We start from the raw sequence: 11,990 nt of genomic DNA on the forward strand, positions 1-11,990 counted from the left end.
ACTCCTGGACGAAAGGATATTGTGACGATATTCCTTCGTCATAGCCTGGGGTTAGACACCCGGTCCGGCACACAGTTTTTATCTGCCAGTAAGTTTCAGATCGGCGCACACCCACTGCAGAGTGAACACACAATCTATTTCATAATCTACTGGCACCATAAAAATCTTATGAGGGTTTTTAAAAGAACTCTTTCGGTGCTATCCAAAACTGTCAGCAAAAGGGTTGTGCCAATTTATTATAATGTAGACCAAGTGGGTCTCTCGAAAATGCTATTATCTCATTAACTGTTATCCCCACAAAAAATGTTATTACAGTTTTCGGTAGATCTCTTAGGGTCCTATTAAGAAATTCCATCAGACCTTTGGTACGAATTTATTACTTTTACATGACAAAAGAGAGTCCCACATTAATTATCTCATATAATGTCATCGTCACAAATAATGTTATTATAGGTTTTGGTAGAACTCTGTGGATGTTGTTCAGCACTGTCATCAGAACTATTCTACGAATTTTGCTATCGTAGAGGAAGTGAGTATCAGATTAAAACAATTACGTATAAACTATTATCGCCACAAAAATGTTCTTATCATTTTCAATACAACTCTTCGGGTGCTATCCAGAACTGCCAACAGAACTGTTATACAAATTTATTTTTTCCAAACTGACAAATAATTTTTTACCATACCAAAATTTTGCCGAGTTATTGTTTTCTTCCCGAAATTCTATTCGTTTTTTGAGCAGGGAAATCTAGAACTATTGCATATATATCAAGAACTATGAAACAAATGTATATTTCTCGTAAAAGGGGTTCAAACTTCACGAGAAATGTTCATAAGCATTCCTTATTAAATGCAGTTACTACGTAAACAATTACCTGCACAGAATATGTTACTAGTATTTTCGGTAGAACTCTTAGAATACTATCCAGAGCTGTCATCAGAACATACGAATAGACATAACTTTTTGTAGAGTAAGTGAGCCCCACAATTAATCAATTACCTTACAAACTATTATAACCACAAAAAATGTTATTATGATTATCGATAGAAGCCTTGGGGTGTTAACCAGAACTGTTCATCAAAGCTGTTGTACGAATTTACTTTTTTCTGTGGAGACAGTGGGTCTAACAACAAAGCAGTTACCGTACAAACTATCATCGCCAAAAAAAAAAAGATGTTATTAGGAGCTCTTGGTGTTCTGAGCAGAACTGTTGTACGAATTTACTTTTTGCGAAAATTGACAAAGAATGTATTCGATAAGAAAATTTTTTCGAGTATTGTTGTTTTCTTCGCTAAATTCTGCATGACTATTCAAATTTTGTACAGATAACTCTAGAACTACGGCATTTCTATCAAGAACTCTGAAAAACTATATATTTCTGAAGAAAAGGGTGCCAACTTCACAGTAAGTGGTTTTCTCCTTAAACTGCAATTATCTCGTAACCTATTAGCTGCACAAAAAATTGTTATTAGGATATTCGATAGAACTATTGGGGTTCTGTTCAGAACTGCCCTCAGAACTGTTGTACGAATTTACTATTTACGAAAATTAATAAAGAATATTTGCTATACGAAATTTTTTTCGAGTATTATTGTTTTCTTCGTTAAATTCTGCAGAACTATTCAAATTTTGTACAAAGAACTCTAGAACTATGCCATATCTATCAAGAAATCTCAAAAAAATTTACATTTCTGAAAAAAAGGGTGCCAACTTCACAGTGAGTGAAAAGATTTTCTCATTAAAATGCAATTATCTCGTAAAATATTAGCTGCAGTAAAAAATGTTACTGGGATTTTCGAAAGAACTTTTGGAATTCTGTTCAGAACTGTGCTCAGAACTCTTGTACTTATTTACATTTTGCGGAAATTGACAAAGAATGTTTTCGATACGAAAATCTTTTCGACTATTGTTGTTTTCTTCGCTAAATTCTGCAGAACTATTGAAATTTTGTACAACGAACTCTAGAACTATGGTACATCTATCAAGAACTGTGAAAAAATGTATATTTCTCGAAAAAGGGGTGCTAACTTCACACGACTTAAGGTGCCCTATCAGGCGCGCCATATTCTTCGCCACACCTATATCTCGAGGCAGCAGTCTGAAGGCGTCGGCCTGTAGCCAAAGGCGTACTGAACTGTTTACGAACTGCAGCCAGCCCCTCCGCCTCCGCACATAGCTTGCGCACATCCCATTCCCCCATAGGACGACTAACTTCAGAAATGAACTATAAAAGCACAACTCCTGACATGTCACCAATGAAAGCTGACCGCGCCTACTCGTCATCACTGATTTCGTCCAAATTTATGTTATACGCAGGGCTTGGCCAGAGATGGAAAGCGTTTGGAAAAAAAATAGGGTTTTTGGCTCCGGTCTAGTGTGGCACGAGTGGTTTATGTTAGCTTAGCCAGAAAATAACAGTTAGCTCAGCGAAAAGAGTTCAGAACAGTAATTCGAAGGTCGTATGTTCCGAGACCCTATGCAGATTTTTATTTTCAATATTTATTTTACTTGCACTGCAAATAAACAGAAATAACATTCAATATACTGTATTTATTAAGATTTTCATAAAAGGCATTAAAGAAAGGCCAAGGGAAAATTTGTGATGGCAAATAAATTTCCAGAGAGTGATTGTGAGGCACACACGAGAACTTCTTACATACGATTAAATATTTCCATTATTTTATATGTGCTGGGGTGATATTCATCATAAAAACACGGAAAGCAGTAATTTTCTCGGCATTTTGCAAACGTTATAAACGCAACATTTTTGCAATTACATCGTTGTTTTAAAGTTTCTGTAGAAAACCAAAATGGTTTACATTCATATAAGGTTCTCTCTCATCGAACAGTTTTGCAGCAAACAACGCGTAACCCCTAACTGTGCCAAATACTGGCGATGTACAATGGAATGTATTTTGATGCAGTCTTCTTGGGATGCAATTTATGTTTCCCTCTCAGTGAGATAGGAGCAGTATTGAAGCTTCTGATCTAATTATACACCTGAAGATAAAAGTAGACATAGTAGGGTTCCATTAGCTGGGCGCATTTAAGGGGAACCTATCTTGGACATTTATTTGCAACCACAAATATTCCTCGTCTTCCCTCCTTTTCATGTCTTTATGAAAATCTTAATAAACACAAAATATCGAGCAGCATTTTTATCTATTTTCAGGGAAAGTAAAAGAAGAATCGAAAATAAAATAATAAATTCTGCAGAGGGACTCGAACCCACGACACTCGGATCACCGTTCTGCACTCTTCGCTTTTTTTTCTTTTTTCATTTTTTTTTAAATCTCATTTTGTTCGTTGCATCTGCTTGGGCGGACGTCGTAAAACATCCGTTAAAGTTTGTTGGTGATCGATTAACTCAGTTTTTTTTTTTTTATTGCAGAGGGTAGCCAACTCTATGACCGAAGACGCGGAGCTACCGTGCCGGCAACAAAATGGTTTACTTACATTCATATAATGTTCTGTCTCATTGAGTGCGCTGGGCTGACTGCTGACTGGAAGCTAAGTAACTGTATTAGGTTGGTGCATAAGTTCGTAGCGTTTTGGTTTGAATGTTGGTATTCCGGTTGCTATGAGTTCATTTATCGATTGTCATTTTTTTATTTGTAGTTCAATGTTGCTATTTGATTTTACATTTTGTCATCTGCAGACAGCGAGTAGGGCTGTAGATGGTAGAAAATGGTGTGCCAAGCGGAGAAATCGGAGCACTTCGACATATTCTTCCGATTGAGTTCAGTAGAGGGGTGATAGGCTGACAGCAGTGGAGGAAGCCAGAAACATTGCGCCGTGTATAGGGATAATGCCACTGGACGGAGCACGGCAAGAAAGTGGTTTTCTCGTTTTAAGGAGGATCATTTTAACATTAGTAACTCTCCACGTTCAGAAAGATCTTCGGGGTTTTATGAAGATCGTTTAAACACATTAATCCACAATGACCCATGTCAATGTACTCGAGAACTGGTATATGAGATGAACAGTGATCATTTGCCATCGTGCGATATTTGTATGCAATGAGGAAGGTTCAAAGATCAGGTGTATAGGTATAGTATGCTCTAAGCCAAAATCAGAAAAATCAAGGGGTGGCAATATGTGCACCTCTGCTTGCTCGTCATCAACTGTTTCGTGAACTGCGCCGACCATTCCTATCCTGTACCGTTACTGGTGACGACAAATAGTGTCTTTAGGCTATCGTAAGAAAAGGAAGGAATGGTTGAGACCAAACAATGCTGCAACTCCTAGTAAAACGATCTGCGCGCATCCACAAATGGTATGATTTGCATCTGGTGGAACAGCGACGTTGTGATGCACTACGAATTGCTTCCCTGAGGTGTAACCATCGCTGCTGACATTTATTGTCAACAAATGAGACGTCTTGCAGACACAGTCCAAGAGCAACGACCAGGAAGACTGCGTTAAGTGATCCGACTCCACGATAAAACCAGCCCGCATTCTGCTACACTGACAAAAAACATTATACAAGAGTTGAGTTGGGAAGGCATTCCGCACCCACCTTATTCACTCAATCTTGCGCCCTCAGATTTTCACATTTTCCGCTCTCTATCGAACAAACTTCAAGGAACATCCGTTCCGGGTGAAAAAGCGCTCTGAACATAGCTCGACGATTTCTTCACCTCAAAACCACGTGATTTCTACAGTCTCGGAATCGAATAGTTACCCCGGCGTTGGCAGACTGTTGTAAATAATGAAGGAGAATATATTATTGTTGGTTGAAGTCTCTGTTATGCGTACGTTTTGTTTATTAAACATATGGGGAAAAGCTACGAACTTATGTACCGCCGCGCGGTCTAGGGCGCCTTGTCACGTCCCGCGCGGCTCCCCCCGTTGGAAATTCGAGTCCTCCCTCGGGCATGGGTGTGTGTGTGTGTGTGTGTGTGTTGTCCTTAGCGTATGTCAGTTTAAGTTGGATTAAGCAGTGCGTAAGCTTAGGGACTGATGACCTCAGCAGTTTAGTCCCGTAAGACCTCACCACAAACTTATGTACCAACCCAACTGTACCAACTGCCTCATGCCTCCCTCGGCCCGCGCCAAAAATGATATTTGTTTCTGAATGCTTGGCCATCTCGAGCTACCACTCCTGTCTCTTTCATTTCTGGCCAAACCCTGCATATACCATAAATTTGGACAAAATCGTTGATGACGAGTAGGCGCGGTCCTCTTGTGAGTTATGGTAGCTGGTAGTTGAAAAGAAATGGCAACTGTGCTACAGACTGCACGAATCTATACTTCACAGTTACAAAAATGTGAGATTACACCTCTTAAATAGAAAGACAGGCACGGAAACACAGAAAAAGATAAATACGTAAGCTGCTTCTGAAATATATCTGCATTACCCTCTCTTACACATAACTTGGGCGCTGAAAATTTCAAACAAAGGAGTCCTTCACAGGATAAACCCAATATCTAGGACACATCATAAGAGGTGAAATATACCACTGTGCAGCAAGGCCCAGTCGGTATCTCTCTCTTCAAAAGATTTAAATTTCTTTAACTTCTTAAGTCTGTCAATAACATTAGTCAAGTAACAATTATGACTAATTTTGGATGACATTAAACTCTCAGTCTTTGTATTTCTTCTCCTGATTTGGGCAAAAGGAACTTGCAGACTAGCAAAAAATCGATTTTAAGAGTTTGGTTAAAAAGACGAACTCTGTTTTCAAAAAAGTGAAAATAATATTCAAGGAATGTCCACTTTTTAAAGCGCCTTCTCCTGCCGGCGGCTGGTGGTCCACATAACTGGACGTGACGCTGCAGCATGGAAGGCATCTTCTGACGTGTAGTTCTACCACCTCCGAATGTCCTTCAGCCACGAGAGAGGGCAATGCAGATACATTTCAGAAGCATCATATCTTTTCTCTAGATACTGGTTAACCCATAAAGTGTCATGATCCCACTTGGGGATTTGTCTTTGAGACGGAAGTTTTGGAATTCTAAAAATGCTGGCAGCGAATGCTACCGTTTCCCATTGTTGTCCAGACCTTTGTCGTGAGCATGCATTGAAGTTTGTCAGTTGTTGTTAAACGAGTGAGTTGTGCACTTTTATTTCTGTGAAGAAGCTACGTTTTCCAGTGTTACAAGAGTTTCACATTTTCAAAACAGCGTAAGTTATATTATTAAGTAACTTCCAATATCTGCGTACAGGCATGTTCTGTAATGGCTCCGGAAGATGTTTATCGATCATTTATTTCAAAGACCTATTTCATTTCTGCATGACACCTGTCTGACCTTCGATCCCCATTTAGGGCTCATGGCAGTTTCCCGTAAAACTTTCGTTTGCTTCTATTTGTTCCTCAAGCACAATGAGTTGCTACGAAGCACTTTATATAAGGGAAATTGAAGAAATTGTAAATGACCCGAACTTCATGGCTTCTTTTGGTGTTTTGGTGATGATGGTGATGTGAATGAGACCACTGACATTGTCGAGCTGCCTCCACATCGTGTAGATGAGATGTCTGACTGCGAAGATATCGACGCAAATATATTTGAAAATACTGTTGCATCTGATGTGCCAGGTTCCCTGGAAAATCATGCCAATGGAGGAAAGGAAAATGAGGAATATGCAGGCCAATGAAAGAAGAAAGTGAAAGCTATTATCACTTCTAATTGGACGACAGACGATGCGACTTACTCTAAAACCAATCCTGAAACAGCAGAAATTGAACAGCGAAAATCCAGTTTGGTAGCAGCACTAAAAGGAAAATCTGCTGTTGAGTGCTTTAAACAATTTTTTGATGAACAGGTATTGAACTTGATTGTCAATGAAAGTGTCTGATATGCTACACAGAACAATAATCACACCTCTGAGCTATCCAATAGATGTAGAAAAACGTTCATAGGTACACTACTCTTCACTGGATACCATGCTCTTCCAAAGCTATACTGGAATGAAAATGAGGACTTTCATATATGGTGTCTACGACAGTGTATGAGCCGCAACAGATATCTGGAAATAAAGCGCCACCTTCATTTCAATTACAACACACGTCTGATCCGAATCCCACCTGACGAAAGGGATAAACTTCTTAAAATTCGTCCGTCGATGGATTTACTGAATAATAATTTCACGAAATTTCAAGTTTTTTCCGACAGCCTGAGCATTGATGAGCAAATGGTAGGATATTATGGACACCATTACCTAAAACAGTTCATTAGCGGGAAACTAGTGAGATTTGGATTCAAACAGTTGGCCATGTGCTGTTCTCAAAGCGGTTTCTGTTACAATATGTCAGCCTATGAAGGAAAATGGAAGGATACAAGTGTTGTTTCAGTTCTGGGACTTGGCGGATCAGTTGTGCTGAATATGATTTCTTTCCTGCAGGCTCCTGAACTTCACAAAATATATTTTGATTACTTTTTCACGAGCTTCCGTTTGATGGAAGAGCTCTCGGAAATGAGAGTAAGGGCAACTGGAACTGCCCGTATGAACCGAATGAATAACTGCCCAATAGAATCTGAGAACAGCATGAAGGAGAAACGAAGAGGAACGTATGACTATAGATTTGACAAGAATACGGAGATAACGGCAGTAATGTGGAGGCTAACAATTGTGTAAAGCTCTTGTCAAACCACGAGACAGTGTGTCCAGTTAGTCAAGTAAAGAGATGGAGCAAAGCTAAGGACAAAGAAGTGCAATTTCCACAGCCAAGAATGCTTTCAGAATATAACAATCATGTGAAAGGTGTGCACAAACTCAACTGGAACGTGTAGAAATATCGTGTGAGAATTCGAGGTTAGAAATTGTACTTCCCATTGTTCACCAATACATTACATGTAGCATTGGTCAACGCTCACGTCATCTACTGCCTCTCGAATGAAAATATTCCACTGCTTCAATTCCGGAGGATGGTGGCAAGGGCATATCTTGTTCAATCATCTGATGTTTCTGATCTGAAAAGGGCAGGACGTCCATCTTACCCAAAATCATCCCTTTCACGTGTTCCAATTGAACTCAGGACTTCTGGAAACGAACATTTGATTGAACGCACAACACTGGGGACACAAGGAAAATGTGCAATTTGCAAGAAAAATGTGAGGAAACAGTGTTCTGTCTGCAGTGTGGAACTCCATATTGATCGTTTTGTAGTCTGGCACAAAAATAAAGAAAGCGTAAAAAGAGAGTGGCATTTGGGGATCGATTAAAATAAATCTTTTGTTTCAAGGTTACTGCATTTTTTAAAAATTTATATTCCTTTTCCTCATCTCTCTGTCAATCAGGCAACACAGAAATAAATGTAGATCGAAGAAATGAATTTCGTACTTAATGGGTGAAGGTTAATGGGTGGGCTTAGTCTTCAACTAAGTACTAAATACTTTCTAAATTGGCAAAATGTTCTTAAACAGCGCGATATGACTATCATTGTAACATTAAACAACTCCTTATAATCAATTTCTGCAACAGAGTAACACTCCATCGTTTGCAGGGACGAAATGGATCAAAAAAATTGAGAGTGTGTATTTACTGAGGTTCATATTACTGCAGTACAGTCAGTGCTGTAATCGTACTTTTTTATTTCAGTATAATGATAGCAATTTTTTGCTTAGTCTTTGAGAGTAGATATTACCGTCAATTGGAAATTTATTTGTGGCTTTGGAGATTTAAAAGTACTCTTGACCCCTCATTAAAATCCTGTGTGTTCGCGCAGTAGTACAATATTTGTACAAAATTAAGTGCCATCCCAATAAAAAAAGCTGTGTTGACAGCACCTGTGAACTATCAGAACTCTGACCAACTCTGAAAAAAAAAATCTAAACTGTTGAGACAAAAACATTACCTTACAATGTGTCATCAGTGTATTTTAGATAACGTAAGAACTTTGAAATAGTGCTCATCGAAATGCAACACTTATATTACAGTGACTCCAGCTGCTAGGTATTTCAATGTTACTTGTAATTTAATGTGAGCTTGCACAGCATCTTGCATACTTGCATGACACATTTATACAGAGCCAGAAATATGGCTTAAAAAGATTGTAGAATTGATTTTACTCATCTCAAAATAATCTTCGACAGATAACTCTCCTGTTAGCGCATGTGATTTTCCGAAACGATTCCTACGAGATGTCGATTTTCATATCCAACATCTGTAGATTCATTTTTTCTTCGTCAACGTCGCTGTAAGCTCTTCAGCTAAAAGCTATCGGACTCACGTACGAATGATTTCACTTGTCATTATTTTTAACGTCGCGTAAGTAACGTTTCCAATTCAGGTGCGAGACTTTTACAGAACGTTCAGTGGGAAGATTCGTAGATACACACCACAGAATCTATCGTTCACAAAGCGGGACGGTAAACTCACGCTGACAAATCAGAACTGTACGGAGCAATTTCGATTTTCAACCGAAAACAATACTGAAATATAAGGCAACTAGAAACTGCTCGATCATCTACACTTTCGTTGGCATGAAGAAGACATAAGTTGATAGACCGATAGTTTCTGTTTGATGTCCTAGAAGGGCAGGGACTAAACCCAAAGACAGTAAGCCTCACTAGTCACTCACGAACACAACGTCCAAAGTAAAATTTACGTGGGAAATACCAGAACTATTTGAAATTAAAAGTGGTGGTCGCCAAAGAGCTAGACTGTCACCGCTCATCTTAGATAAAGTCCTTAAGGATTGGGGAAAAGAATTAAAAAATCAAAATTTACGGAAACATATTCTCCATGGGCGAAGAAAGATAACATTAATACCTCTTGCTTAGTTTTCACAGGTGATTTAGTGATACTACCAGAGAGTGAAATCACAGTGATACAGTAAAAAAAGATAAGTCCTCAAAGAATTTGATGACAATCTGATCTACAAATCCTTTCTTTTCACAAAAAATGAGTTGATTGGTACTAAATTCAACATTCAGAAAGTAAACACAAAGTACGTCAAATCAAAAGGATCAGAGGCTTCAAGTATGTCAGTGAGGTCATAAAACAAACGAGGCTTAGAAAGGAAGTACTGAGAGTTTGATTACAAGAAGTCAAGAGAACATGCAGGAGAACGCATGACATCTTCAGCCAAAAGTGCATATCCACGCATACAAAACTTAGAAATTATAACACGGTAATCAAACCTGAAGTTCTGTACATGAGCGAAATTTTAATTCTCAACAGAGAAGGCGATATGGAATAGAGAAATTGTCAGCCTGGCAGCAGACATTGGAAAACCAAGACTTAAAAATTTGAAAAGCATTGTAGCCTAAATTGGGGCTTCATTTGATGCACATTCTTAATCTTGGGATACCAGTGTAAACGCGCCGCAAAATCTTTTGAACTGTTGACCTGGAGAGAGAGAATTCTCGTGACACAGCCCGAGCACAGGCTGCAGAACTTGCGGCATGTGCTGCGGTGTCGGCTATAGCTAGTCAACAACTGCCATGGGAATGGGCCGTCTCTCTCTCTTTGCTGCACCACCTTATAATTCACCCGTTTCTGTGAATATCTTGATCATATTCTTTGGCCCATTTATTGACATGGGGCCTGTTCGCAACTGCTCTGTCAGTGATATTCCTGCAAGGCAGTGCTGCTATTGCTGCTGTCCTGATAAAACAACTTTACCACCAGCGCATTGTCTTCCTTCTCAAAAGCCATTGCGTTTCGTACAGAAAACTTCAACCTTTTTAACCCTTTACACGAAGTCGCTTCACAAAAAAAATCAAGGCGTGTCGCCAAGCGACAAACTTCATACTGACGTCAAAACAGGAATATTTTACAATCTGACTGCTTGCAGTGCCATATTTTCACAGGTGGCAGAAAGTGGAACTGCTATTATTTTGCCGCCCGCGGTGGCGGAGCGGTTCTAGGCGCTACAGTCTGGAAGCGCGCGACCGCTATGGTAGCAGGTTCGAATCCTGCCTCGGGCATGGATGTGTGTGATGTCCTTAGGTTAGTTAGGTTTAAGTAGTTCTAAGTTCTAGGGGACTGATGACCTGAGAAGTTAAGTCCCATACTGCTAAGAGCCATTTGAACCATTTGTTATTATTTTCAGCACACTACGTTAGCGTACTGATTAATGAACATACCCACGATGTTTCAGCGTCCTGAAGTGTATACAGCCCACATTGCTGCACTCAGAACAACGTAAGTTTAATTATAATCACCCAGAATATCGTACTTAACCCAATAAACAGTAGCTCAGTAAACAATATGATACCAGTTTTCTTTTATTTGCTTAGAAAGCTTATACTACTTGTGAATTATTTACTGCTATGATAAATTTAATTTGTTATGGTCAATTTTTTATATAAATATAGTTCAATAAAGCAATATTTTTCAATAATACGTCACTTACATGCACTCCGTCTTCAGGCCACAAGTGGCCCTTCGGGACCATCCGACCGCCGTGTCATCCTCAGTTGAGGATGCGGATAGGAGGGGCATGTTGTCAACACACTGCTCTCCCGGTCGTTATGATGGTTTTCTGTGACCGGTGCCGCTACTATTCGGTCGAGTAGGTCCTCAATTGGCATCACGAGGCTGAGTGGACCCCGAAAAATGGCAACAGCGCATGGTGGCCTGGATGGTCACCCATCCAGGTGCCGGCCACGCCCGACAGCGCTTAACTTCGATGATCTCATGGGAACCGGTGTATCCACTGCGGCAAGGCCGTTGCCGTCACTTAGATGAAACAGACTTAAAAATTATAAAATTAGCTAAACTTATGTGGAAAATATGCAGAAATGTAGATTTTATGGCTGAGGAGGGGGGGGGGTGGATTTGGTAACTGTGCCAAGGGCGCAAGATCACCAGATCACCTCTTGGCCTCTGGGACTAGCTTCTCTCGAGCAAGATTCATCCCTAATACGTCTAAATTTTCTCTGCTGTTCTCTGGAATCTCGAACAGTCTTATGATTATTGCGTCTCTGACATTATTCAAGCTAGTCAGATTTCTCTGTCAGCTTCCGTTCGACCAGTCGTCTCCTATCCTGAGTTTTTTTTTAATGATTTGTTCAAAGGACAGACCTCGTTTGCACTCAT

The 11,990-nt window shown here is 39.7% G+C and overlaps 1 pseudogene; it reads right to left on the reverse strand.

Annotated features, from left to right (window-relative positions):
• Positions 1-11,508: 11,508 nt before the first annotated feature.
• On the reverse strand, positions 11,509-11,626 carry LOC124557175 (annotated as a pseudogene).
• Positions 11,627-11,990: the final 364 nt, after the last annotated feature.

This window comes from Schistocerca americana, chromosome X (assembly GCF_021461395.2).
Source record: "Schistocerca americana isolate TAMUIC-IGC-003095 chromosome X, iqSchAmer2.1, whole genome shotgun sequence".
NCBI lineage: Eukaryota > Metazoa > Arthropoda > Insecta > Orthoptera > Acrididae > Schistocerca > Schistocerca americana.